The sequence below is a fragment of the Salminus brasiliensis genome, chromosome 3, assembly GCF_030463535.1.
Source record: "Salminus brasiliensis chromosome 3, fSalBra1.hap2, whole genome shotgun sequence".
In the NCBI taxonomy this organism is placed as follows: Eukaryota; Metazoa; Chordata; class Actinopteri; order Characiformes; family Bryconidae; genus Salminus; species Salminus brasiliensis.
Window position 1 is genome coordinate 12045330 of NC_132880.1, and position 27364 is coordinate 12072693.

Below are 27364 nucleotides of genomic sequence, written 5' to 3' on the forward strand. Positions count from 1 at the left end.
AAAAGTTATTTTTTTATCCAAACAAATATTACTGCTTAGAGTGTTGTAGGCAGTTTAATTCAAAGAACAGTGTTGTGTGTGATGCGGAAAGGCATTTTCACAGCTAGAAGAGCACAAAAAAGGACTTTACCACTTAACTACGAAAATGTTGTCAGAACTTCATGAAAATGTTAAATTACTGAAGTTTACATACTTATGTCAGTTTTCTTTGTCAGGAAGTGCATTTTAATACAGAAAAAAGCAGAAAAACTGAACATACATCTTAATCTAATCATTTGATGCCATTTAGTCAGAACTTCATAAACATGTTAAATCACTGCAGTCCACATGTTCAGAACACGTGTTTGGAACTGCAAAAGTTAATTTTTTAACCAAATAAATATTACTGCTTAGAGTTTTGTATGCAGTTAAATACAAAGAAAAGCGTTGTGTGAGTTGCAGAAACGCATTTTCACAGCAAGAAGCGCACAAAAATGGACTTTACCACTTAAGTACGAAAATGTAGTCAGAACTTCATGAAAATGTTAATTTATTTCAGTTCCCATGCTTAAGTCAGTTTATTGTGTCTAGAAGGTCATTTTCAGAGAGTAAGAAGCAAAAAAACTGAACATACATCTTAATCTAATCATTTGATGCCGTTTCGTCAGAACTTCAAAAACATTTGAAATTACTGCAGTTCACATTTTCAGAACACATTTTAGAACTGCAAAAGTTATTTTTTTATCCAAACAAATATTACTGCTTAGAGTGTTGTAGGCAGTTTAATTCAAAGAACAGCGTTGTGTGTGATGCGGAAAGGCATTTTCACAGCTAGAAGAGCAAAAAAAAGGACTTTACCACTTAAGTACGAAAATGTAGTCAGAACTTCATGAAAATGTTAATTTATTTCAGTTCCCATGCTTTTGTCAGTTTATTGTGTCTAGAATGTCATTTTCAGATAGAAAGAAGCAAAAAAACTGAACATACATCTTAATGTAATCATTTGATGCCGTTTAGTCAGAACTTCATAAACATGTTAAATCACTGCAGTTCACATTTTCAGAACACATTTTAGAACTGCAAAAGTTATTTTTTTAACCAAACAAATATTACTGCTTAGAGTGTTGTATGCAGTTCAATACAAAGAACAGCGTTGTGTGAGATGCACAAACGCATTTTCGCAGCTAAAAGGGGAAAAAATGGACTTTACAAATTAACTACGAAAATTTAGTCAGAACTTCATGAAAATGTTAAATGACTGCAGTTCACTTGCTTATGTCAGTTTCTTGTGTCTCGAAGAGCCTTTTCATAAAGAAAGAAGCAAAAATCTCAATATGCATTAATATCTAAACATTGGAAGCCGTTGAGTCAGACCTTCATATAAATTTTTAATGACTGCAGTTAACATGTACAGGAAAGGTTTCAGAACCGCAAATGTTATTTTTTTAACCCAACAAATATTAATGCTCAGAATGTTGAATGCAGTTAAATTCCCAGAACAGTGTTTTGTGAGATGCAGAAACCCATTTTCACAGCGAGAATAGCACAAAAATAGACTTTACCCCTTTAGCTACTAAAATGTGGTCAGAACTTCATTAAAATGTTAAGTTACTGCAGTTCACTTGCTTATGTCAGTTTCCTTTTTTTGGAAGCGCATTTTTATAGAGAAAGAAGCAAAAATCTCAATATGCATTATAATCTAAACATTGGAAACCGTCGAGTTAGACCTTGATAGAAATTTGTAATGACTGCAGTTAACATGTACAGGAGAGGTTTTAGAACGGCAAAAGTTATTTTTTTAACCAAACAAATATTAATGCTCAGAATGTTGTATGCAGTTCAATGCCAAGAACAGTGTTGTGTAAGATACAGAAACCCATTTTCACAGCGAGAATAGCACAAAAATAGACTTTACCCCTTTGGCTATGAAAATGTGCTCAGAACTTCATGAAAATGTTAAATGACTGCAGTTCACTTGCTTATGTCAGTTTCTTGTGTCTCGATGAGCCTTTTCATAAAGAAAGAAGCAAAAATCTCAATATGCATTAATATCTGAACACTGGAAGCCGTTGAGTCAGACCTTCATATAAATTTTTAGTGACTGCAGTTAACATGTACAGGAAAGGTTTTAGAACAGCAAATGTTATTTTTTTAACCAAACAAATATTAATGCTCAGCATGTTGAATGCAGTTAAATGCCAAGAACAGTGTTGTGTGAGATGCAGAAACCCATTTTCACAGCGAAAATAGCACAAAAATAGACTTTACCCCTTTAGCTTTGAAAATGTGGTCAGAACTTCATTAAAATGTTAAGTTACTGCAGTTCACTTGCTTATGTCAGTTTCCTGTGTTTGGAAGCGCTTTTTCATAGAGAAAGAAGCAAAATTCTCAATATGCATTATAATCTAAACATTGGAAACCGTTGAGTCAGACCTTCATATAGATTTTTAATGACTGCAGTTAACATGTACAGAAGAGGTTTTGGATCTGCAAATGTTATTTTTTTACCAAACAAATATTAATGCTCAGAATGTTGAATGCAGTTCAATACCATGAACAGTGTTGTGTGAGATGCAGAAACCCATTTTCACAGCGAGAATAGCACAAAAATAGACTTTACCCCTTTAGCTACGAAAATTTGGTAAAAACTTCATTAAAATGTTAAATTACTGCAGTTCACTTGCTTATGTCAGTTTCCTGTGTTTGGAAGAGCATTTTCATAGAGAAAGAAGCAAAAAAATATAAACATGCAGTTTAATCTAATTACTGGAAGCCTTTGAATCAGACATTGATAGAAATTTTTAATGACTGCAGGTAACATGTATAGGACAGGTTTTAGAACTGCAAAAGTTATTTTTAACCCAACAAATATTACTGCTCAGATTGTTGTATGCAGTTCAATGCCAAGAACAGTGTTGTGTGAGATGCAGAAACCCATTTTCACAGCGAGAATAGCACAAAAATAGACTTTACCCCTTTAGCTATGAAAATGTTCTCAGAACTTCATTAAAATGTTAAATTACTGCAGTTCAATTGCTTTTGTCAGTTTCCTGTGTTTGGAAGCGCTTTTTCATTGAGAAAGAAGCAAAAAAATATGAACATGCAGTTTAATCTAATTACTGGAAGCCTTTGAGTCAGACATTGATAGAAATTTTTAATGACTGCAGTTAACATGTACAGGACAGGTTTTAGAACTGCAAAAGTTAGTTTTTAACCAAACAAATATTACTGCTCAGATTGTTGTATGCAGTTCAAGGCCAAGAACAGCGTTGTGTGAGAGATGCAGAAACCCATTTTCACAGTGAGAATAGCACAAAAATTTACTTTACCACTTTGACTACGAAAATTTGGTAAGAACTTCATGAAAATGTTAAATGACTGCAGTTCATTTGCTTATGTCAGTTTCTTGTGTCTCGAAGAGCCTTTTCATAAAGAAAGAAGCAAAAATCTCAATATGCATTAATATCTGAACATTGGAAGCCGTTGAGTCAGACCTTCATATAAATTTTTAGTGACTGCAGTTAACATGTACAGGAAAGGTTTTAGAACAGCAAATGTTATTTTTTTAACCAAACAAATATTAATGCTCAGCATGTTGAATGCAGTTAAATGCCAAGAACAGTGTTGTGTGAGATGCAGAAACCCATTTTCACAGCGAAAATAGCACAAAAATAGACTTTACCCCTTTAGCTTTGAAAATGTGGTCAGAACTTCATTAAAATGTTAAGTTACTGCAGTTCACTTGCTTATGTCAGTTTCCTGTGTTTGGAAGCGCATTTTCATAGAGAAAGAAGCAAAATTCTCAATATGCATTATAATCTAAACATTGGAAACCGTTGAGTCAGACCTTCATATAGATTTTTAATGACTGCAGTTAACATGTACAGAAGAGGTTTTGGATCTGCAAATGTTATTTTTTTACCAAACAAATATTAATGCTCAGAATGTTGAATGCAGTTCAATACCATGAACAGTGTTGTGTGAGATGCAGAAACCCATTTTCACAGCGAGAATAGCACAAAAATAGACTTTACCCCTTTAGCTACGAAAATTTGGTAAAAACTTCATTAAAATGTTAAATTACTGCAGTTCACTTGCTTATGTCAGTTTCCTGTGTTTGGAAGAGCATTTTCATAGAGAAAGAAGCAAAAAAATATAAACATGCAGTTTAATCTAATTACTGGAAGCCTTTGAATCAGACATTGATAGAAATTTTTAATGACTGCAGGTAACATGTATAGGACAGGTTTTAGAACTGCAAAAGTTATTTTTAACCCAACAAATATTACTGCTCAGATTGTTGTATGCAGTTCAATGCCAAGAACAGTGTTGTGTGAGATGCAGAAACCCATTTTCACAGCGAGAATAGCACAAAAATAGACTTTACCCCTTTAGCTATGAAAATGTTCTCAGAACTTCATTAAAATGTTAAATTACTGCAGTTCAATTGCTTTTGTCAGTTTCCTGTGTTTGGAAGCGCTTTTTCATTGAGAAAGAAGCAAAAAAATATGAACATGCAGTTTAATCTAATTACTGGAAGCCTTTGAGTCAGACATTGATAGAAATTTTTAATGACTGCAGTTAACATGTACAGGACAGGTTTTAGAACTGCAAAAGTTAGTTTTTAACCAAACAAATATTACTGCTCAGATTGTTGTATGCAGTTCAAGGCCAAGAACAGCGTTGTGTGAGAGATGCAGAAACCCATTTTCACAGTGAGAATAGCACAAAAATTTACTTTACCACTTTGACTACGAAAATTTGGTAAGAACTTCATGAAAATGTTAAATGACTGCAGTTCATTTGCTTATGTCAGTTTCTTGTGTCTCGAAGAGCCTTTTCATAAAGAAAGAAGCAAAAATCTCAATATGCATTAATATCTGAACATTGGAAGCCGTTGAGTCAGACCTTCATATAAATTTTTAGTGACTGCAGTTAACATGTACAGGAAAGGTTTTAGAACCGCAAATGTTATTTTTTTAACCAAACAAATATTAATGCTCAGCATGTTGAATGCAGTTAAATGCCAAGAACAGTGTTGTGTGAGATGCAGAAACCCATTTTCACAGCGAAAATAGCACAAAAATAGACTTTACCCCTTTAGCTTTGAAAATTTGGTCAGAACTTCATTAAAATGTTAAGTTACTGCAGTTCACTTGCTTATGTCAGTTTCCTGTGTTTGGAAGCGCATTTTCATAGAGAAAGAAGCAAAATTCTCAATATGCATTATAATCTAAACATTGGAAACCGTTGAGTCAGACCTTCATATAGATTTTTAATGACTGCAGTTAACATGTACAGAAGAGGTTTTGGATCTGCAAATGTTATTTGTTTACCAAACAAATATTAATGCTCAGAATGTTGAATGCAGTTCAATACCAAGAACAGTGTTGTGTGAGATGCAGAAACCCATTTTCACAGCGAAAATAGCACAAAAATAGACTTTACCCCTTTAGCTATGAAAATTTGGTAAAAACTTCATTAAAATGTTAAATTACTGCAGTTCACTTGCTTTTGTCAGTTTCCTGTGTTTGGAAGAGCATTTTCATAGAGAAAGAAGCAAAAAAATATAAACATGCAGTTTAATCTAATTACTGGAAGCCTTTGAGTCAGACATTGATAAAAATTTTTAATGACTGCAGGTAACATGTATAGGACAGGTTTTAGAACTGCAAAAGTTATTTTTAACCCAACAAATATTACTGCTCAGATTGTTGTATGCAGTTCAATGCCAAGAACAGTGTTGTGTGAGATGCAGAAACCCATTTTCACAGCGAGAATAGCACAAAAATAGACTTTACTCTTTTAGCTATGAAAATGTTCTCAGAACTTCATTAAAATGTTAAATTACTGCAGTTCAATTGCTTTTGTCAGTTTCCTGTGTTTGGGAGCGCTTTTTCATTGAGAAAGAAGCAAAAAAATATGAACATGCAGTTTAATCTAATTACTGGAAGCCTTTGAGTCAGACATTGATAGAAATTTTTAATGACTGCAGTTAACATGTACAGGACAGGTTTTAGAACTGCAAAAGTTAGTTTTTAACCAAACAAATATTACTGCTCAGATTGTTGTATGCAGTTCAAGGCCAAGAACAGCGTTGTGTGAGAGATGCAGAAACCCATTTTCACAGTGAGAATAGCACAAAAATTTACTTTACCACTTTGACTACGAAAATTTGGTAAGAACTTCATGAAAATGTTAAATGACTGCAGTTCATTTGCTTATGTCAGTTTCTTGTGTCTCGAAGAGCCTTTTCATAAAGAAAGAAGCAAAAATCTCAATATGCATTAATATCTGAACATTGGAAGCCGTTGAGTCAGACCTTCATATAAATTTTTAGTGACTGCAGTTAACATGTACAGGAAAGGTTTTAGAACCGCAAATGTTATTTTTTTAACCAAACAAATATTAATGCTCAGCATGTTGAATGCAGTTAAATGCCAAGAACAGTGTTGTGTGAGATGCAGAAACCCATTTTCACAGCGAAAATAGCACAAAAATAGACTTTACCCCTTTAGCTTTGAAAATGTGGTCAGAACTTCATTAAAATGTTAAGTTACTGCAGTTCACTTGCTTATGTCAGTTTCCTGTGTTTGGAAGCGCATTTTCATAGAGAAAGAAGCAAAATTCTCAATATGCATTATAATCTAAACATTGGAAACCGTTGAGTCAGACCTTCATATAGATTTTTAATGACTGCAGTTAACATGTACAGAAGAGGTTTTGGATCTGCAAATGTTATTTGTTTACCAAACAAATATTAATGCTCAGAATGTTGAATGCAGTTCAATACCAAGAACAGTGTTGTGTGAGATGCAGAAACCCATTTTCACAGCGAAAATAGCACAAAAATAGACTTTACCCCTTTAGCTATGAAAATTTGGTAAAAACTTCATTAAAATGTTAAATTACTGCAGTTCACTTGCTTTTGTCAGTTTCCTGTGTTTGGAAGAGCATTTTCATAGAGAAAGAAGCAAAAAAATATAAACATGCAGTTTAATCTAATTACTGGAAGCCTTTGAGTCAGACATTGATAAAAATTTTTAATGACTGCAGGTAACATGTATAGGACAGGTTTTAGAACTGCAAAAGTTATTTTTAACCCAACAAATATTACTGCTCAGATTGTTGTATGCAGTTCAATGCCAAGAACAGTGTTGTGTGAGATGCAGAAACCCATTTTCACAGCGAGAATAGCACAAAAATAGACTTTACTCTTTTAGCTATGAAAATGTTCTCAGAACTTCATTAAAATGTTAAATTACTGCAGTTCAATTGCTTTTGTCAGTTTCCTGTGTTTGGGAGCGCTTTTTCATTGAGAAAGAAGCAAAAAAATATGAACATGCAGTTTAATCTAATTACTGGAAGCCTTTGAGTCAGACATTGATAGAAATTTTTAATGACTGCAGTTAACATGTACAGGACAGGTTTTAGAACTGCAAAAGTTAGTTTTTAACCAAACAAATATTACTGCTCAGATTGTTGTATGCAGTTCAAGGCCAAGAACAGCGTTGTGTGAGAGATGCAGAAACCCATTTTCACAGTGAGAATAGCACAAAAATTTACTTTACCACTTTGACTACGAAAATTTGGTAAGAACTTCATGAAAATGTTAAATGACTGCAGTTCATTTGCTTATGTCAGTTTCTTGTGTCTCGAAGAGCCTTTTCATAAAGAAAGAAGCAAAAATCTCAATATGCATTAATATCTAAACATTGGAAGCCGTTGAGTCAGACCTTCATATAAATTTTTAATGACTGCAGTTAACATGTACAGGAAAGGTTTTAGAACCGCAAATGTTATTTTTTTAACCCAACAAATATTAATGCTCAGAATGTTGAATGCAGTTAAATGCCAAGAACAGTGTTGTGTGAGATGCAGAAACCCATTTTTTTTACATCGAGAATAGCACAAAAATAGACTTTACCCCTTTAGCTTTGAAAATGTGGTCAGAACTTCATTAAAATGTTAAGTTACTGCAGTTCACTTGCTTATGTCAGTTTCCTGTGTTTGGAAGCGTATTTTCATAGAGAATGAAGCAAAAATCTCACTATGCATTATAATCTAAACATTGGAAACCGTTGAGTCAGACTTTCATATAGATTTTTAATGACTGCAGTTAACATGTACAGGAGAGGTTTTAGATCTGCAAATGTTATTTTTTTAACCAAACAAATATTAATGCTCAGAATGTTGAATGCAGTTCAATACCAAGAACAGTGTTGTGTGAGATGCAGAAACCCATTTTCACAGCGAGAATAGCACAAAAATAGACTTTACCCCTTTAGCTATGAAAATGTGCTCAGAACTTCATTAAAATGTTAAATTACTGCAGATCACTTGCTTATGTCAGTTTCCTGTGTTTGGAAGCGAATTTTCATAGAGAAAGAAGCATAAAAATATAAACATGCAGTTTAATCTAATTACTGGAAGCCTTTGAGTTAGACCTTGATAGAAATTTTTAATGACTGCAGTTAACATGTACAGGAAAGGTTTTAGAACTGCAAATGTTATTTTTTTTACCAAACAAATATTAATGCTAAGAATGTTGTATGCATTTCAAGGCCAAGAACAGCGTTGTGTGAGAGATGCAGAAACCCATTTTCACAGCGAGAATAGCACAAAAATTTACTTTACCATTTTGACTACGAAAATTTGGTAAGAACTTCATGAAAATGTTAAATGAATGCAGTTCACTTGCTTATTTCAGTTTCTTGTGTCTCGAAGAGCCTTTTCATAAAGAAAGAAGCAAAAATCTCAATATGCATTAATATCTAAACATTGGAAGCCGTTGAGTCAGACCTTCATATTGATTTTTAATGAATGCAGTTAACATGTACAGGAAAGATTTTAGAACCGCAAATGTTATTTTTTTAACCCAACAAATATTAATGCTCAGAATGTTGAATGCAGTTCAATACCAAGAACAGTGTTGTGTGAGATGCAGAAACCCATTTTCACAGTGAGAATAGCACAAAAATAGACTTTACCCCTTTAGCTATGAAAATGTGGTCAGAACTTCATTAAAATGTTAAATTACTGCAGTTCACTTGCTTATGTCAGTTTCCTGTGTTTGGAAGCGCATTTTCATAGAGAAAGAAGCAAAAATCTCAATATGCATTATAATCTAAACATTGGAAACCGTTGAGTCAGACCTTTGAGAGAAAATATGGTCTTTTCTAACATTACTTTCATGTGGTTTCAACTTGTTATCAAATGGTTATCTTAATCCTTTGTTCTCACCTTTTGTTACCCTTCGCCTGCCGGCCTAAAGTGGTCACTCTAATAACCCCCAAAAGGTGACAACAATCAAGTGAGCATACCGATGACCTTTGATGTGTGATAACCCTCAACCCCCCCCTCAACTTCACCCACCTCCTACCCCTCTTTAAAGTGATAACTATGACCCCGTATTGTTGATACTCCAAGTGACCTATCCTTCATCCCCCTCCTACCCCTCCTTAAGCTCCTCTTCATCAACCTTTCTCCTCCCACAATTTCCAATGTATATAAGGCCCTCTCAAAAAACCCCTAATCAGACTGGGTTGACCGTGACCGATCGAGTTGTACATCTCTGTGTGTATCAATAAACTCATCAACACTGAAGATCCAGTCTCCTGACTCCTGAATCTGTCTCCTGGACGCCGGATTTCTAACAGTTTGGTGCCGTGACCCGGATGGCCTACTGAAACCTTCTTGGTGAGTAAACGCCATTTCGAATCTAAGAGAAATTCTGGTTTCCTGAGACAGAGGAGTCAGTAAGTGTTAGCCTCTCTGAAAGAAGAGAAGTTATCTGTTTGTCACTGACAAAAACCTAGTGTTTTGTGGCTGTTATCCTCTCTGTTTTTGAGGGAAGTTTGGTTGTTTGTCACTGATAGAAACCTAGTGTTTGTGGCTGTTATCCTCTCTGTTTATGAGGGAAGTTTTGTTGTTTGTCACTGATAAAAACCTAGTGTTTTGTGGCTGTTATCCTCTCTAAAGGAGAGAAGTTTGTTTTGTTACTGTTAAACGTAACGTTTGTAACCAGAATCCTCTCTGAACAGAGAGAGGTCTGTTTGTTACTGATGAGTTGTGTTTTTGTTCTTCTGTAGTTAATAAGAAGAAAACTTGGTTTTGTTCTCCTGTTTCCTCACCATGTCCAGAAAAGGCCAACATACTCAGAATCTTGGTAAAGACTCATGGAAGCCTCTTAACTATAAAAGCAGCACCTTAGTTAAGGGAGGGACTGAAATGCCTCAGTGGACTGATTCTGATTTTGAAAAGGTAATCAGTGGCATAGTGAAGAAACATATTAATGAGCAAAAGATAACTCAGTACTTTTCATCCAAAGGTTTCTCTGCTGATAGAGAATGGACTTTTGCTGAGTGTAAGGTAGCTTTAGGTTATGGCCTTAAGCATGACTCAGTGAAGAAGTGTCTTTTTGTAATTAAGCAATATTGGAAATGCAAGTTAAAGTCTATGGAAGATGAGTTAAAGGAAGCTCAGGGAAAGATCTTAGAACTAATTAGTGAATGCAGACGGCATAAAACAGCTACCATAAATGCCAATAGAACATGTAAGACACTTCAGCAAAACCTGACAGAAGTTGAACAGCAGCATGCTAGTTGTAAAACTAAATCAAGGTCCCAGTGTCCTTCTGTTGCCCCTCCAGCAGGTCAGCCATGTTACACAGAGGATGGAGATTCTCAAGTAACAGTAAGGCTGTATCCTGAATTATCTGTAAACGACAAAGGCAATGAGACTGTTCATTCTGATGGATCAGAATCTTCATCTTCTGATGAGGGTTCTGAACATCCTAGTGCAAGGCGAGTTCAGATGAGACCTGTAACCATTGTATCTTCTGAAGTACTTAATCACGCAAAATGCCGAGGTACTGAAACCAGTGTAGAAATTGGTCATGTTCCTTTAGATGCAGATACTTTGGACAAGTTGTCCAAGGAGTTTAAGCATCCAAGGAAAATGGGGCTTGATTTCATTGACCTCATGCATAAGAAAAGGAATCTCTACTCTTTGCACCCCAATGATGCTGTAGCTATAGCAAGCCAGGTACTTAACGTTGCAGACAGTAGACAGCTTGCTAAAAAGGTGTTAAATGCTATGGGTAACAATGGCCAGAACCTTGAAGGGGGATGGAAAGCTTTCAATGATTGGATTAGCTGTCAATGCCATAAAGCAACTGACTGGACACAGATAACCAAATGTAGACAAAGAAAGGGAGAGTCTGCAGCAGACTTCTGTGAGAGATTTGAAAGAGTCTTTTTGCGTCACTCAGGCATTCATCAATACAATGGTGATAACATTGACAGTACAACTGATGGTCCCCATTTTGGACAGCTGGTTGAGTCACTACGGACAGATCTAAAACAAGCTCTGGTGACTGCTGTTCCAAATTGGCGGCAAACTAAGTGGAGTGACCTTAAGAATGAACTTGACCGATTGGACATTGATCTAGAACCATGCCATGTTCCAGCATCAATCCATGTCCTCAAAGAGACTAGCTCTAACTCAGATGCAAGCAAGAGGTTCTCTAATCAGAAGAAACAATGTCATTACTGTCATCAAATTGGTCACTTTTCTAGAGTATGTCGCAAAAAGCGGGCAGATAGCCACAATATGGGTGCAAAGTTGAGAGACAACCTAGTGGGAAATTCTTCGGGGGGGTTTTCACAGGGAAGCCCAGCAGGGATTTCACAAGAGCAATTGTCTTTGACGTTAAGGACCTTGCAGGGAGTCACAGAGCAGTTGTTTCTGATATTCAATGGAATACAGAGAGTCATAGGGACATCAACAGTTCCTCCTGCTGTGGTTTAAACTAAACTGTCCACAGAATTGAACTCACCATACTTACTGTATCATGTTAATGACACCCAAGTAATGTGAGTAAGAAAATTCATATCAAATGCATAAATGCACTTATTGATTCTTTTTTACTGTTTTTTATGTAAGCAAGGGACATAAGGTCAGTCCTGATGCAGTTCAGTTGTGTCGTGCTGGTGTACATATTTTGGACAATTTGTTACCCAGGGTTCTAGAGGAATTGTGCCTTGTAAAGAAGCTGCAATGTCACTGCCAAACACAGTGCACTAATTGCCAAGCTTTCTTAGGCCTTGTAAGTAATGCTACATTTTTAAAAACCACTATACGATCTGCTTAAAGATAACCCTGGGCAACATGGCCCTATTGTGAACACTAAAGTGAACCACTGATCTGTGGAATAATAGATATGGCTAAATAATGGTGTGAAAAGGTCTCCAGATGATGTGACACTAGCATCACACTACCTGGTTACAGTAGTGTAGCAAAAATGTTTTCACACGTTTGAGGAATGCTAAGTTCATATAACTAACAAGATTAGTTAGCCAAAACTGTGCTACTTGCTGAAAGGTCAATGGATCTTGGTGAGGAAACAGTGACGAACAGTCCTTAGAACTTAGATGGGGTGGCCCATTTCAGGTTATGCTAATCACTGATTCAGCAGTGAAATGTAAAGGAAACAGTTATTCATGTTTCTTACTGTAAGGTTGTATCTGCTCATCAGAACGAAATAATAGGGTCAGTAAAGAGAAGAGGTGGGTAATGCACAGAGCCTCAGGGAAGAACTATGGTTTTTATGCCATAGGGGCCAACCCTTTGGTGAAGACTTTCAACACACTATGCATTACCATAGCAGCCTCCTCTGAGGGACAGATAGTGGGGATGAGCAGGTAAACTAATGGTGAAAAATTCCCAACAACAATGAACAGTTTACTGCGCAATGTTACTTCTGTGTTACAGATCAGTTGGAGCCAGACAGTGCTCCTGTTCATTGAGAATGGCAAGAATAGTTTTTGACACATTGCACCCAAGCTTCAGACTCGAAGAACCAGCTGACCACTGGACTACTTGGATGATCTACCATCAACTGATGTTCACAAACATAACTTGGACACACACTGTGACTGCTCACAGACACAGAAGAAAACTCTCTATGGTATTTTTCAGGAAGTTGCAGCCATGGACAACTTCAATGTGACATTCTTTAGCATAATAATATAGAAATAGGCACTGCCCTGTTTTTGTATAGTTATTGCCTTTTATTTTGTTTGTTTTTGTTTTCGACTTCTTATTGTACATATGTATTGTACTTAGTAGTCTTAATATTGTTTTGTGATTCTCCATGAGGGAGAATCAAAGGGGGAATTGAGAGAAAATATGGTCTTTTCTAACATTACTTTCATGTGGTTTCAACTTGTTATCAAATGGTTATCTTAATCCTTTGTTCTCACCTTTTGTTACCCTTCGCCTGCCGGCCTAAAGTGGTCACTCTAATAACCCCCAAAAGGTGACAACAATCAAGTGAGCATACCGATGACCTTTGATGTGTGATAACCCTCAACCCCCCCCTCAACTTCACCCACCTCCTACCCCTCTTTAAAGTGATAACTATGACCCCGTATTGTTGATACTCCAAGTGACCTATCCTTCATCCCCCTCCTACCCCTCCTTAAGCTCCTCTTCATCAACCTTTCTCCTCCCACAATTTCCAATGTATATAAGGCCCTCTCAAAAAACCCCTAATCAGACTGGGTTGACCGTGACCGATCGAGTTGTACATCTCTGTGTGTATCAATAAACTCATCAACACTGAAGATCCAGTCTCCTGACTCCTGAATCTGTCTCCTGGACGCCGGATTTCTAACACCTTCATATAGATTTTTAGTGACTGCAGTTAACATGTACAGAAGAGGTTTTAGATCTGCAAATGTTATTTTTTTAACCAAACAAATATTAATGCTCAGAATGTTGAATGCAGTTCATTACCAAGAACAGTGTTGTGTGAGATGCAGAAACCCATTTTCACAGCGAGAATAGCACAAAAATAGACTTTACCCCTTTAGATACGAAAATTTGGTAAAAACTTCATTAAAATGTTAACTGACTGCAGTTCACTTGCTTATGTCAGTTTCCTGTGTTTGGAAGCGCTTTTTCATAGAGAAAGAAGCATAAAAATATAAACATGCAGTTTAATCTAATTACTGGAAGCCTTTGAGTCAGACACTGATAGAAATATTTAATGACTGCAGTTAACATGTACAGGACAGGTTTTAGAACTGCAAAAGTTAGTTTTTAACCAAACAAATATTACTGCTCAGATTGTTGTATGCAGTTCAAGGCCAAGAATAGCGTTGTGTGAGAGATGCAGAAACCCATTTTCACAGCGAGAATAGCACAAAAATTTACTTTACCACTTTGACTACGAAAATTTGGTAAGAACTTCATGAAAATGTTAAATGACTGCAGTTCACTTGCTTATGTCAGTTTCTTGTGTCTCGAAGAGTCTTTTCATAAAGAAAGAAGCAAAAATCTCAATATGCATTAATATCTAAACATTGGAAGCCGTTGAGTCAGACCTTCATATAAATTTTTAATGACTGCAGTTAACATGTACAGGAAAGGTTTTAGAACCGCAAATGTTATTTTTTTAACCCAACAAATATTAAAGCTCAGAATGTTGAATGCAGTTCAATACCAAGAACAGTGTTGTGTGAGATGCAGAAACCCATTTTCACAGCGAGAATAGCACAAAAATAGACTTTACCCCTTTAGCTTTGAAAATGTGGTCAGAACTTCATTAAAATGTTAAGTTACTGCAGTTCACTTGCTTATGTCAGTTTCCTGTGTTTGGAAGCGCATTTTCATTGAGAAAAAAGCAAAAATCTCAATATGCATTATAATCTAAACATTGGAAACCGTTGAGTCAGACCTTCATATAGATTTTTTATGACTGCAGTTAACATGTACAGGAAAGGTTTTAGAACTGCAAATGTTATTTTTTTTACCAAACAAATATTAATGCTAAGAATGTTGTATGCAGTTCAATGCCAAGAACAGTGTTGTGTGAGATGCAGAAACCCATTTTCACAGCGAGAATAGCACAAAAATAGACTTTAGCCCTTTAGCTATGAAAATGTGCTCAGAACTTCATTAAAATGTTAAATTACTGCAGTTCACTTGCTTATGTCAGTTTCCTGTGTTTGGAAGCGAATTTTCATAGAGAAAGAAGCATAAAAATATAAACATGCAGTTTAATCTAATTACTGGAAGCCTTTGAGTCAGACTCTGATGGAATTTTTTAATGACTGCAGTTAACATGTACAGGACAGGTTTTAGAACTGCAAAAGTTAGTTTTTAACCAAACAAATATTACTGCTCAGATTGTTGTATGCAGTTCAAGGCCAAGAACAGCATTGTGTGAGAGATGCAGAAACCCATTTTCACAGCGAGAATAGCACAAAAATTTACTTTACCACTTTGACTATGAAAATTTGGTAAGAACTTCATGAAAATGTTAAATGACTGCAGTTCACTTGCTTATGTCAGTTTCTTGTGTCTCGAAGAGCCTTTTCATAAAGAAAGAAGCAAAAATCTCAATATGCATTAATATCTAAACATTGGAAGCCGTTGAGTCAGACCTTCATATAGATTTTTAATGACTGCAGTTAACATGTACAGGAAAGGTTTTAGAACTGTAAATGTTATTTTTTTAACCCAACAAATATTAAGGCTCAGAATGTTGAATGCAGTTAAATGCCAAGAACAGTGTTGTGTGAGATGCAGAAACCCATTTTTTTTACAGCAAGAATAGCACAAAAATAGACTTTACCCCTTTAGCTTTGAAAATGTAGTCAGAACTTCATTAAAATGTTAAGTTACTGCAGTTCACTTGCTTATGTCAGTTTCCTGTGTTTGGAAGCGCATTTTCATAGAGAAAGAAGCAAAAATCTCACTATGCATTATAATCTAAACATTGGAAACCGTTGAGTCAGACCTTCATATAGATTTTTAATGACTGCAGTTAACATGTACAGGAGAGGTTTTAGATCTGCAAATGTTAATTTTTTTAACCCAACAAATATTAATGCTCAGAATGTTGAATGCAGTTCAATACCAAGAACAGTGTTGTGTGAGATGCAGAAACCCATTTTCACAGCGAGAATAGCACAAAAATAGACTTTACCCCTTTAGCTATGAAAATGTGCTCAGAACTTCATTAAAATGTTAAATTACTGCAGTTCACTTGCTTATGTCAGTTTCCTGTGTTTGGAAGCGAATTTTCATAGAGAAAGAAGCATAAAAATATAAACATGCAGTTTGATCTAATTACTAGAAGCCTTTGAGTTAGACCTTGATAGAAATTTTTAATGACTGCAGTTAACATGTACAGGAAAGGTTTTAGATCTGCAAATGTTATTTTTTTAACCAAACAAATATTAATGCTCAGAATGTTGAATGCAGTTCAATACCAAGAACAGTGTTGTGTGAGATGCAGAAACCCATTTTCACAGCGAGAATAGCACAAAAATAGACTTTACCCCTTTAGCAACGAAAATTTGGTAAAAACTTCATTAAAATGTTAAATGACTGCAGTTCACTTGCTTATGTCAGTTTCCTGTGTTTGGAAGCGCATTTTCATAGAGAAAGAAGCAAAAAAATATAAACATGCAGTTTAATCTAATTACTGGAAGCCATTGAGTCAGACACTGATAGAAATTTTTAATGACTGCATTTAACATGTACAGGACAGGTTTTAGAACTGCAAAAGTTAGTTTTTAACCAAACAAATATTACTGCTCAGATTGTTGTATGCAGTTCAAGGCCAAGAATAGCGTTGTGTGAGAGATGCAGAAACCCATTTTCACAGCGAGAATAGCACAAAAATTTACTTTACCACTTTGACTACGAAAATTTGTTAAGAACTTCATGAAAATGTTAAATGACTGCAGTTCACTTGCTTATGTCAGTTTCTTGTGTCTCGAAGAGCCTTTTCATAAAGAAAGAAGCAAAAATCTCAATATGCATTAATATCTAAACATTGGAAGCCGTTGAGTCAGACCTTCATATAAATTTTTAATGACTGCAGTTAACATGTACAGGAAAGGTTTTAGAACCGCAAATGTTATTTTTTTAACCCAACAAATATTAAAGCTCAGAATGTTGAATGCAGTTCAATACCAAGAACAGTGTTGTGTGAGATGCAGAAACCCATTTTCACAGCGAGAATAGCACAAAAATAGACTTTACCCCTTTAGCTTTGAAAATGTGGTCAGAACTTCATTAAAATGTTAAGTTACTGCAGTTCACTTGCTTATGTCAGTTTCCTGTGTTTGGAAGCGCATTTTCATTGAGAAAAAAGCAAAAATCTCAATATGCATTATAATCTAAACATTGGAAACCGTTGAGTCAGACCTTCATATAGATTTTTTATGACTGCAGTTAACATGTACAGGAAAGGTTTTAGAACTGCAAATGTTATTTTTTTTACCAAACAAATATTAATGCTAAGAATGTTGTATGCAGTTCAATGCCAAGAACAGTGTTGTGTGAGATGCAGAAACCCATTTTCACAGCGAGAATAGCACAAAAATAGACTTTAGCCCTTTAGCTATGAAAATGTGCTCAGAACTTCATTAAAATGTTAAATTACTGCAGTTCACTTGCTTATGTCAGTTTCCTGTGTTTGGAAGCGAATTTTCATAGAGAAAGAAGCATAAAAATATAAACATGCAGTTTAATCTAATTACTGGAAGCCTTTGAGTCAGACTCTGATGGAATTTTTTAATGACTGCAGTTAACATGTACAGGACAGGTTTTAGAACTGCAAAAGTTAGTTTTTAACCAAACAAATATTACTGCTCAGATTGTTGTATGCAGTTCAAGGCCAAGAACAGCATTGTGTGAGAGATGCAGAAACCCATTTTCACAGCGAGAATAGCACAAAAATTTACTTTACCACTTTGACTATGAAAATTTGGTAAGAACTTCATGAAAATGTTAAATGACTGCAGTTCACTTGCTTATGTCAGTTTCTTGTGTCTCGAAGAGCCTTTTCATAAAGAAAGAAGCAAAAATCTCAATATGCATTAATATCTAAACATTGGAAGCCGTTGAGTCAGACCTTCATATAGATTTTTAATGACTGCAGTTAACATGTACAGGAAAGGTTTTAGAACTGTAAATGTTATTTTTTTAACCCAACAAATATTAAGGCTCAGAATGTTGAATGCAGTTAAATGCCAAGAACAGTGTTGTGTGAGATGCAGAAACCCATTTTTTTTACAGCGAGAATAGCACAAAAATAGACTTTACCCCTTTAGCTTTGAAAATGTAGTCAGAACTTCATTAAAATGTTAAGTTACTGCAGTTCACTTGCTTATGTCAGTTTCCTGTGTTTGGAAGCGCATTTTCATAGAGAAAGAAGCAAAAATCTCACTATGCATTATAATCTAAACATTGGAAACCGTTGAGTCAGACCTTCATATAGATTTTTAATGACTGCAGTTAACATGTACAGGAGAGGTTTTAGATCTGCAAATGTTAATTTTTTTAACCCAACAAATATTAATGCTCAGAATGTTGAATGCAGTTCAATACCAAGAACAGTGTTGTGTGAGATGCAGAAACCCATTTTCACAGCGAGAATAGCACAAAAATAGACTTTACCCCTTTAGCTATGAAAATGTGCTCAGAACTTCATTAAAATGTTAAATTACTGCAGTTCACTTGCTTATGTCAGTTTCCTGTGTTTGGAAGCGAATTTTCATAGAGAAAGAAGCATAAAAATATAAACATGCAGTTTGATCTAATTACTAGAAGCCTTTGAGTTAGACCTTGATAGAAATTTTTAATGACTGCAGTTAACATGTACAGGAAAGGTTTTAGATCTGCAAATGTTATTTTTTTAACCAAACAAATATTAATGCTCAGAATGTTGAATGCAGTTCAATACCAAGAACAGTGTTGTGTGAGATGCAGAAACCCATTTTCACAGCGAGAATAGCACAAAAATAGACTTTACCCCTTTAGCAACGAAAATTTGGTAAAAACTTCATTAAAATGTTAAATGACTGCAGTTCACTTGCTTATGTCAGTTTCCTGTGTTTGGAAGCGCATTTTCATAGAGAAAGAAGCAAAAAAATATAAACATGCAGTTTAATCTAATTACTGGAAGCCTTTGAGTCAGACACTGATAGAAATATTTAATGACTGCAGTTAACATGTACAGGACAGGTTTTAGAACTGCAAAAGTTAGTTTTTAACCAAACAAATATTACTGCTCAGATTGTTGTATGCAGTTCAAGGCCAAGAATAGCGTTGTGTGAGAGATGCAGAAACCCATTTTCACAGCGAGAATAGCACAAAAATTTACTTTACCACTTTGACTACGAAAATTTGTTAAGAACTTCATGAAAATGTTAAATGACTGCAGTTCACTTGCTTATGTCAGTTTCTTGTGTCTCGAAGAGCCTTTTCATAAAGAAAGAAGCAAAAATCTCAATATGCATTAATATCTAAACATTGGAAGCCGTTGAGTCAGACCTTCATATAAATTTTTAATGACTGCAGTTAACATGTACAGGAAAGGTTTTAGAACCGCAAATGTTATTTTTTTAACCCAACAAATATTAAAGCTCAGAATGTTGAATGCAGTTCAATACCAAGAACAGTGTTGTGTGAGATGCAGAAACCCATTTTCACAGCGAGAATAGCACAAAAATAGACTTTACCCCTTTAGCTTTGAAAATGTGGTCAGAACTTCATTAAAATGTTAAGTTACTGCAGTTCACTTGCTTATGTCAGTTTCCTGTGTTTGGAAGCGCATTTTCATTGAGAAAAAAGCAAAAATCTCAATATGCATTATAATCTAAACATTGGAAACCGTTGAGTCAGACCTTCATATAGATTTTTTATGACTGCAGTTAACATGTACAGGAAAGGTTTTAGAACTGCAAATGTTATTTTTTTTACCAAACAAATATTAATGCTAAGAATGTTGTATGCAGTTCAATGCCAAGAACAGTGTTGTGTGAGATGCAGAAACCCATTTTCACAGCGAGAATAGCACAAAAATAGACTTTAGCCCTTTAGCTATGAAAATGTGCTCAGAACTTCATTAAAATGTTAAATTACTGCAGTTCACTTGCTTATGTCAGTTTCCTGTGTTTGGAAGCGAATTTTCATAGAGAAAGAAGCATAAAAATATAAACATGCAGTTTAATCTAATTACTGGAAGCCTTTGAGTCAGACTCTGATGGAATTTTTTAATGACTGCAGTTAACATGTACAGGACAGGTTTTAGAACTGCAAAAGTTAGTTTTTAACCAAACAAATATTACTGCTCAGATTGTTGTATGCAGTTCAAGGCCAAGAACAGCATTGTGTGAGAGATGCAGAAACCCATTTTCACAGCGAGAATAGCACAAAAATTTACTTTACCACTTTGACTATGAAAATTTGGTAAGAACTTCATGAAAATGTTAAATGACTGCAGTTCACTTGCTTATGTCAGTTTCTTGTGTCTCGAAGAGCCTTTTCATAAAGAAAGAAGCAAAAATCTCAATATGCATTAATATCTAAACATTGGAAGCCGTTGAGTCAGACCTTCATATAGATTTTTAATGACTGCAGTTAACATGTACAGGAAAGGTTTTAGAACTGTAAATGTTATTTTTTTAACCCAACAAATATTAAGGCTCAGAATGTTGAATGCAGTTAAATGCCAAGAACAGTGTTGTGTGAGATGCAGAAACCCATTTTTTTTACAGCGAGAATAGCACAAAAATAGACTTTACCCCTTTAGCTTTGAAAATGTAGTCAGAACTTCATTAAAATGTTAAGTTACTGCAGTTCACTTGCTTATGTCAGTTTCCTGTGTTTGGAAGCGCATTTTCATAGAGAAAGAAGCAAAAATCTCACTATGCATTATAATCTAAACATTGGAAACCGTTGAGTCAGACCTTCATATAGATTTTTAATGACTGCAGTTAACATGTACAGGAGAGGTTTTAGATCTGCAAATGTTAATTTTTTTAACCCAACAAATATTAATGCTCAGAATGTTGAATGCAGTTCAATACCAAGAACAGTGTTGTGTGAGATGCAGAAACCCATTTTCACAGCGAGAATAGCACAAAAATAGACTTTACCCCTTTAGCTATGAAAATGTGCTCAGAACTTCATTAAAATGTTAAATTACTGCAGTTCACTTGCTTATGTCAGTTTCCTGTGTTTGGAAGCGAATTTTCATAGAGAAAGAAGCATAAAAATATAAACATGCAGTTTGATCTAATTACTAGAAGCCTTTGAGTTAGACCTTGATAGAAATTTTTAATGACTGCAGTTAACATGTACAGGAAAGGTTTTAGATCTGCAAATGTTATTTTTTTAACCAAACAAATATTAATGCTCAGAATGTTGAATGCAGTTCAATACCAAGAACAGTGTTGTGTGAGATGCAGAAACCCATTTTCACAGCGAGAATAGCACAAAAATAGACTTTACCCCTTTAGCAACGAAAATTTGGTAAAAACTTCATTAAAATGTTAAATGACTGCAGTTCACTTGCTTATGTCAGTTTCCTGTGTTTGGAAGCGCATTTTCATAGAGAAAGAAGCAAAAAAATATAAACATGCAGTTTAATCTAATTACTGGAAGCCATTGAGTCAGACACTGATAGAAATTTTTAATGACTGCATTTAACATGTACAGGACAGGTTTTAGAACTGCAAAAGTTAGTTTTTAACCAAACAAATATTACTGCTCAGATTGTTGTATGCAGTTCAAGGCCAAGAATAGCGTTGTGTGAGAGATGCAGAAACCCATTTTCACAGCGAGAATAGCACAAAAATTTACTTTACCACTTTGACTACGAAAATTTGTTAAGAACTTCATGAAAATGTTAAATGACTGCAGTTCACTTGCTTATGTCAGTTTCTTGTGTCTCGAAGAGCCTTTTCATAAAGAAAGAAGCAAAAATCTCAATATGCATTAATATCTAAACATTGGAAGCCGTTGAGTCAGACCTTCATATAAATTTTTAATGACTGCAGTTAACATGTACAGGAAAGGTTTTAGAACCGCAAATGTTATTTTTTTAACCCAACAAATATTAAAGCTCAGAATGTTGAATGCAGTTCAATACCAAGAACAGTGTTGTGTGAGATGCAGAAACCCATTTTCACAGCGAGAATAGCACAAAAATAGACTTTACCCCTTTAGCTTTGAAAATGTGGTCAGAACTTCATTAAAATGTTAAGTTACTGCAGTTCACTTGCTTATGTCAGTTTCCTGTGTTTGGAAGCGCATTTTCATTGAGAAAAAAGCAAAAATCTCAATATGCATTATAATCTAAACATTGGAAACCGTTGAGTCAGACCTTCATATAGATTTTTTATGACTGCAGTTAACATGTACAGGAAAGGTTTTAGAACTGCAAATGTTATTTTTTTTACCAAACAAATATTAATGCTAAGAATGTTGTATGCAGTTCAATGCCAAGAACAGTGTTGTGTGAGATGCAGAAACCCATTTTCACAGCGAGAATAGCACAAAAATAGACTTTAGCCCTTTAGCTATGAAAATGTGCTCAGAACTTCATTAAAATGTTAAATTACTGCAGTTCACTTGCTTATGTCAGTTTCCTGTGTTTGGAAGCGAATTTTCATAGAGAAAGAAGCATAAAAATATAAACATGCAGTTTAATCTAATTACTGGAAGCCTTTGAGTCAGACTCTGATGGAATTTTTTAATGACTGCAGTTAACATGTACAGGACAGGTTTTAGAACTGCAAAAGTTAGTTTTTAACCAAACAAATATTACTGCTCAGATTGTTGTATGCAGTTCAAGGCCAAGAACAGCATTGTGTGAGAGATGCAGAAACCCATTTTCACAGCGAGAATAGCACAAAAATTTACTTTACCACTTTGACTATGAAAATTTGTTAAGAACTTCATGAAAATGTTAAATGACTGCAGTTCACTTGCTTATGTCAGTTTCTTGTGTCTCGAAGAGCCTTTTCATAAAGAAAGAAGCAAAAATCTCAATATGCATTAATATCTAAACATTGGAAGCCGTTGAGTCAGACCTTCATATAGATTTTTAATGACTGCAGTTAACATGTACAGGAAAGGTTTTAGAACTGTAAATGTTATTTTTTTAACCCAACAAATATTAAGGCTCAGAATGTTGAATGCAGTTAAATGCCAAGAACAGTGTTGTGTGAGATGCAGAAACCCATTTTTTTTACAGCGAGAATAGCACAAAAATAGACTTTACCCCTTTAGCTTTGAAAATGTAGTCAGAACTTCATTAAAATGTTAAGTTACTGCAGTTCACTTGCTTATGTCAGTTTCCTGTGTTTGGAAGCGCATTTTCATAGAGAAAGAAGCAAAAATCTCACTATGCATTATAATCTAAACATTGGAAACCGTTGAGTCAGACCTTCATATAGATTTTTAATGACTGCAGTTAACATGTACAGGAGAGGTTTTAGATCTGCAAATGTTAATTTTTTTAACCCAACAAATATTAATGCTCAGAATGTTGAATGCAGTTCAATACCAAGAACAGTGTTGTGTGAGATGCAGAAACCCATTTTCACAGCGAGAATAGCACAAAAATAGACTTTACCCCTTTAGCTATGAAAATGTGCTCAGAACTTCATTAAAATGTTAAATTACTGCAGTTCACTTGCTTATGTCAGTTTCCTGTGTTTGGAAGCGAATTTTCATAGAGAAAGAAGCATAAAAATATAAACATGCAGTTTGATCTAATTACTAGAAGCCTTTGAGTTAGACCTTGATAGAAATTTTTAATGACTGCAGTTAACATGTACAGGAAAGGTTTTAGATCTGCAAATGTTATTTTTTTAACCAAACAAATATTAATGCTCAGAATGTTGAATGCAGTTCAATACCAAGAACAGTGTTGTGTGAGATGCAGAAACCCATTTTCACAGCGAGAATAGCACAAAAATAGACTTTACCCCTTTAGCAACGAAAATTTGGTAAAAACTTCATTAAAATGTTAAATGACTGCAGTTCACTTGCTTATGTCAGTTTCCTGTGTTTGGAAGCGCATTTTCATAGAGAAAGAAGCAAAAAAATATAAACATGCAGTTTAATCTAATTACTGGAAGCCATTGAGTCAGACACTGATAGAAATTTTTAATGACTGCATTTAACATGTACAGGACAGGTTTTAGAACTGCAAAAGTTAGTTTTTAACCAAACAAATATTACTGCTCAGATTGTTGTATGCAGTTCAAGGCCAAGAATAGCGTTGTGTGAGAGATGCAGAAACCCATTTTCACAGCGAGAATAGCACAAAAATTTACTTTACCACTTTGACTACGAAAATTTGTTAAGAACTTCATGAAAATGTTAAATGACTGCAGTTCACTTGCTTATGTCAGTTTCTTGTGTCTCGAAGAGCCTTTTCATAAAGAAAGAAGCAAAAATCTCAATATGCATTAATATCTAAACATTGGAAGCCGTTGAGTCAGACCTTCATATAAATTTTTAATGACTGCAGTTAACATGTACAGGAAAGGTTTTAGAACCGCAAATGTTATTTTTTTAACCCAACAAATATTAAAGCTCAGAATGTTGAATGCAGTTCAATACCAAGAACAGTGTTGTGTGAGATGCAGAAACCCATTTTCACAGCGAGAATAGCACAAAAATAGACTTTACCCCTTTAGCTTTGAAAATGTGGTCAGAACTTCATTAAAATGTTAAGTTACTGCAGTTCACTTGCTTATGTCAGTTTCCTGTGTTTGGAAGCGCATTTTCATTGAGAAAAAAGCAAAAATCTCAATATGCATTATAATCTAAACATTGGAAACCGTTGAGTCAGACCTTCATATAGATTTTTTATGACTGCAGTTAACATGTACAGGAAAGGTTTTAGAACTGCAAATGTTATTTTTTTTACCAAACAAATATTAATGCTAAGAATGTTGTATGCAGTTCAATGCCAAGAACAGTGTTGTGTGAGATGCAGAAACCCATTTTCACAGCGAGAATAGCACAAAAATAGACTTTAGCCCTTTAGCTATGAAAATGTGCTCAGAACTTCATTAAAATGTTAAATTACTGCAGTTCACTTGCTTATGTCAGTTTCCTGTGTTTGGAAGCGAATTTTCATAGAGAAAGAAGCATAAAAATATAAACATGCAGTTTAATCTAATTACTGGAAGCCTTTGAGTCAGACTCTGATGGAATTTTTTAATGACTGCAGTTAACATGTACAGGACAGGTTTTAGAACTGCAAAAGTTAGTTTTTAACCAAACAAATATTACTGCTCAGATTGTTGTATGCAGTTCAAGGCCAAGAACAGCATTGTGTGAGAGATGCAGAAACCCATTTTCACAGCGAGAATAGCACAAAAATTTACTTTACCACTTTGACTATGAAAATTTGGTAAGAACTTCATGAAAATGTTAAATGACTGCAGTTCACTTGCTTATGTCAGTTTCTTGTGTCTCGAAGAGCCTTTTCATAAAGAAAGAAGCAAAAATCTCAATATGCATTAATATCTAAACATTGGAAGCCGTTGAGTCAGACCTTCATATAGATTTTTAATGACTGCAGTTAACATGTACAGGAAAGGTTTTAGAACTGTAAATGTTATTTTTTTAACCCAACAAATATTAAGGCTCAGAATGTTGAATGCAGTTAAATGCCAAGAACAGTGTTGTGTGAGATGCAGAAACCCATTTTTTTTACAGCGAGAATAGCACAAAAATAGACTTTACCCCTTTAGCTTTGAAAATGTAGTCAGAACTTCATTAAAATGTTAAGTTACTGCAGTTTACTTGCTTACGCAGTTTCCTGTGTTTGGAAGCGCATTTTCATAGAGAAAGAAGCAAAAATCTCACTATGCATTATAATCTAAACATTGGAAACCGTTGAGTCAGACCTTCATATAGATTTTTAATGACTGCAGTTAACATGTACAGGAGAGGTTTTAGATCTGCAAATGTTAATTTTTTTAACCCAACAAATATTAATGCTCAGAATGTTGAATGCAGTTCAATACCAAGAACAGTGTTGTGTGAGATGCAGAAACCCGTTTTCACAGCGAGAATAGCACAAAAATAGACTTTACCCCTTTAGCTATGAAAATGTGCTCAGAACTTCATTAAAATGTTAAATTACTGCAGTTCACTTGCTTATGTCAGTTTCCTGTGTTTGGAAGCGAATTTTCATAGAGAAAGAAGCATAAAAATATAAACATGCAGTTTGATCTAATTACTAGAAGCCTTTGAGTTAGACCTTGATAGAAATTTTTAATGACTGCAGTTAACATGTACAGGAAAGGTTTTAGATCTGCAAATGTTATTTTTTTAACCAAACAAATATTAATGCTCAGAATGTTGAATGCAGTTCAATACCAAGAACAGTGTTGTGTGAGATGCAGAAACCCATTTTCACAGCGAGAATAGCACAAAAATAGACTTTACCCCTTTAGCAACGAAAATTTGGTAAAAACTTCATTAAAATGTTAAATGACTGCAGTTCACTTGCTTATGTCAGTTTCCTGTGTTTGGAAGCGCATTTTCATAGAGAAAGAAGCAAAAAAATATAAACATGCAGTTTAATCTAATTACTGGAAGCCATTGAGTCAGACACTGATAGAAATTTTTAATGACTGCATTTAACATGTACAGGACAGGTTTTAGAACTGCAAAAGTTAGTTTTTAACCAAACAAATATTACTGCTCAGATTGTTGTATGCAGTTCAAGGCCAAGAATAGCGTTGTGTGAGAGATGCAGAAACCCATTTTCACAGCGAGAATAGCACAAAAATTTACTTTACCACTTTGACTACGAAAATTTGTTAAGAACTTCATGAAAATGTTAAATGACTGCAGTTCACTTGCTTATGTCAGTTTCTTGTGTCTCGAAGAGCCTTTTCATAAAGAAAGAAGCAAAAATCTCAATATGCATTAATATCTAAACATTGGAAGCCGTTGAGTCAGACCTTCATATAAATTTTTAATGACTGCAGTTAACATGTACAGGAAAGGTTTTAGAACCGCAAATGTTATTTTTTTAACCCAACAAATATTAAAGCTCAGAATGTTGAATGCAGTTCAATACCAAGAACAGTGTTGTGTGAGATGCAGAAACCCATTTTCACAGCGAGAATAGCACAAAAATAGACTTTACCCCTTTAGCTTTGAAAATGTGGTCAGAACTTCATTAAAATGTTAAGTTACTGCAGTTCACTTGCTTATGTCAGTTTCCTGTGTTTGGAAGCGCATTTTCATTGAGAAAAAAGCAAAAATCTCAATATGCATTATAATCTAAACATTGGAAACCGTTGAGTCAGACCTTCATATAGATTTTTTATGACTGCAGTTAACATGTACAGGAAAGGTTTTAGAACTGCAAATGTTATTTTTTTTACCAAACAAATATTAATGCTAAGAATGTTGTATGCAGTTCAATGCCAAGAACAGTGTTGTGTGAGATGCAGAAACCCATTTTCACAGCGAGAATAGCACAAAAATAGACTTTAGCCCTTTAGCTATGAAAATGTGCTCAGAACTTCATTAAAAT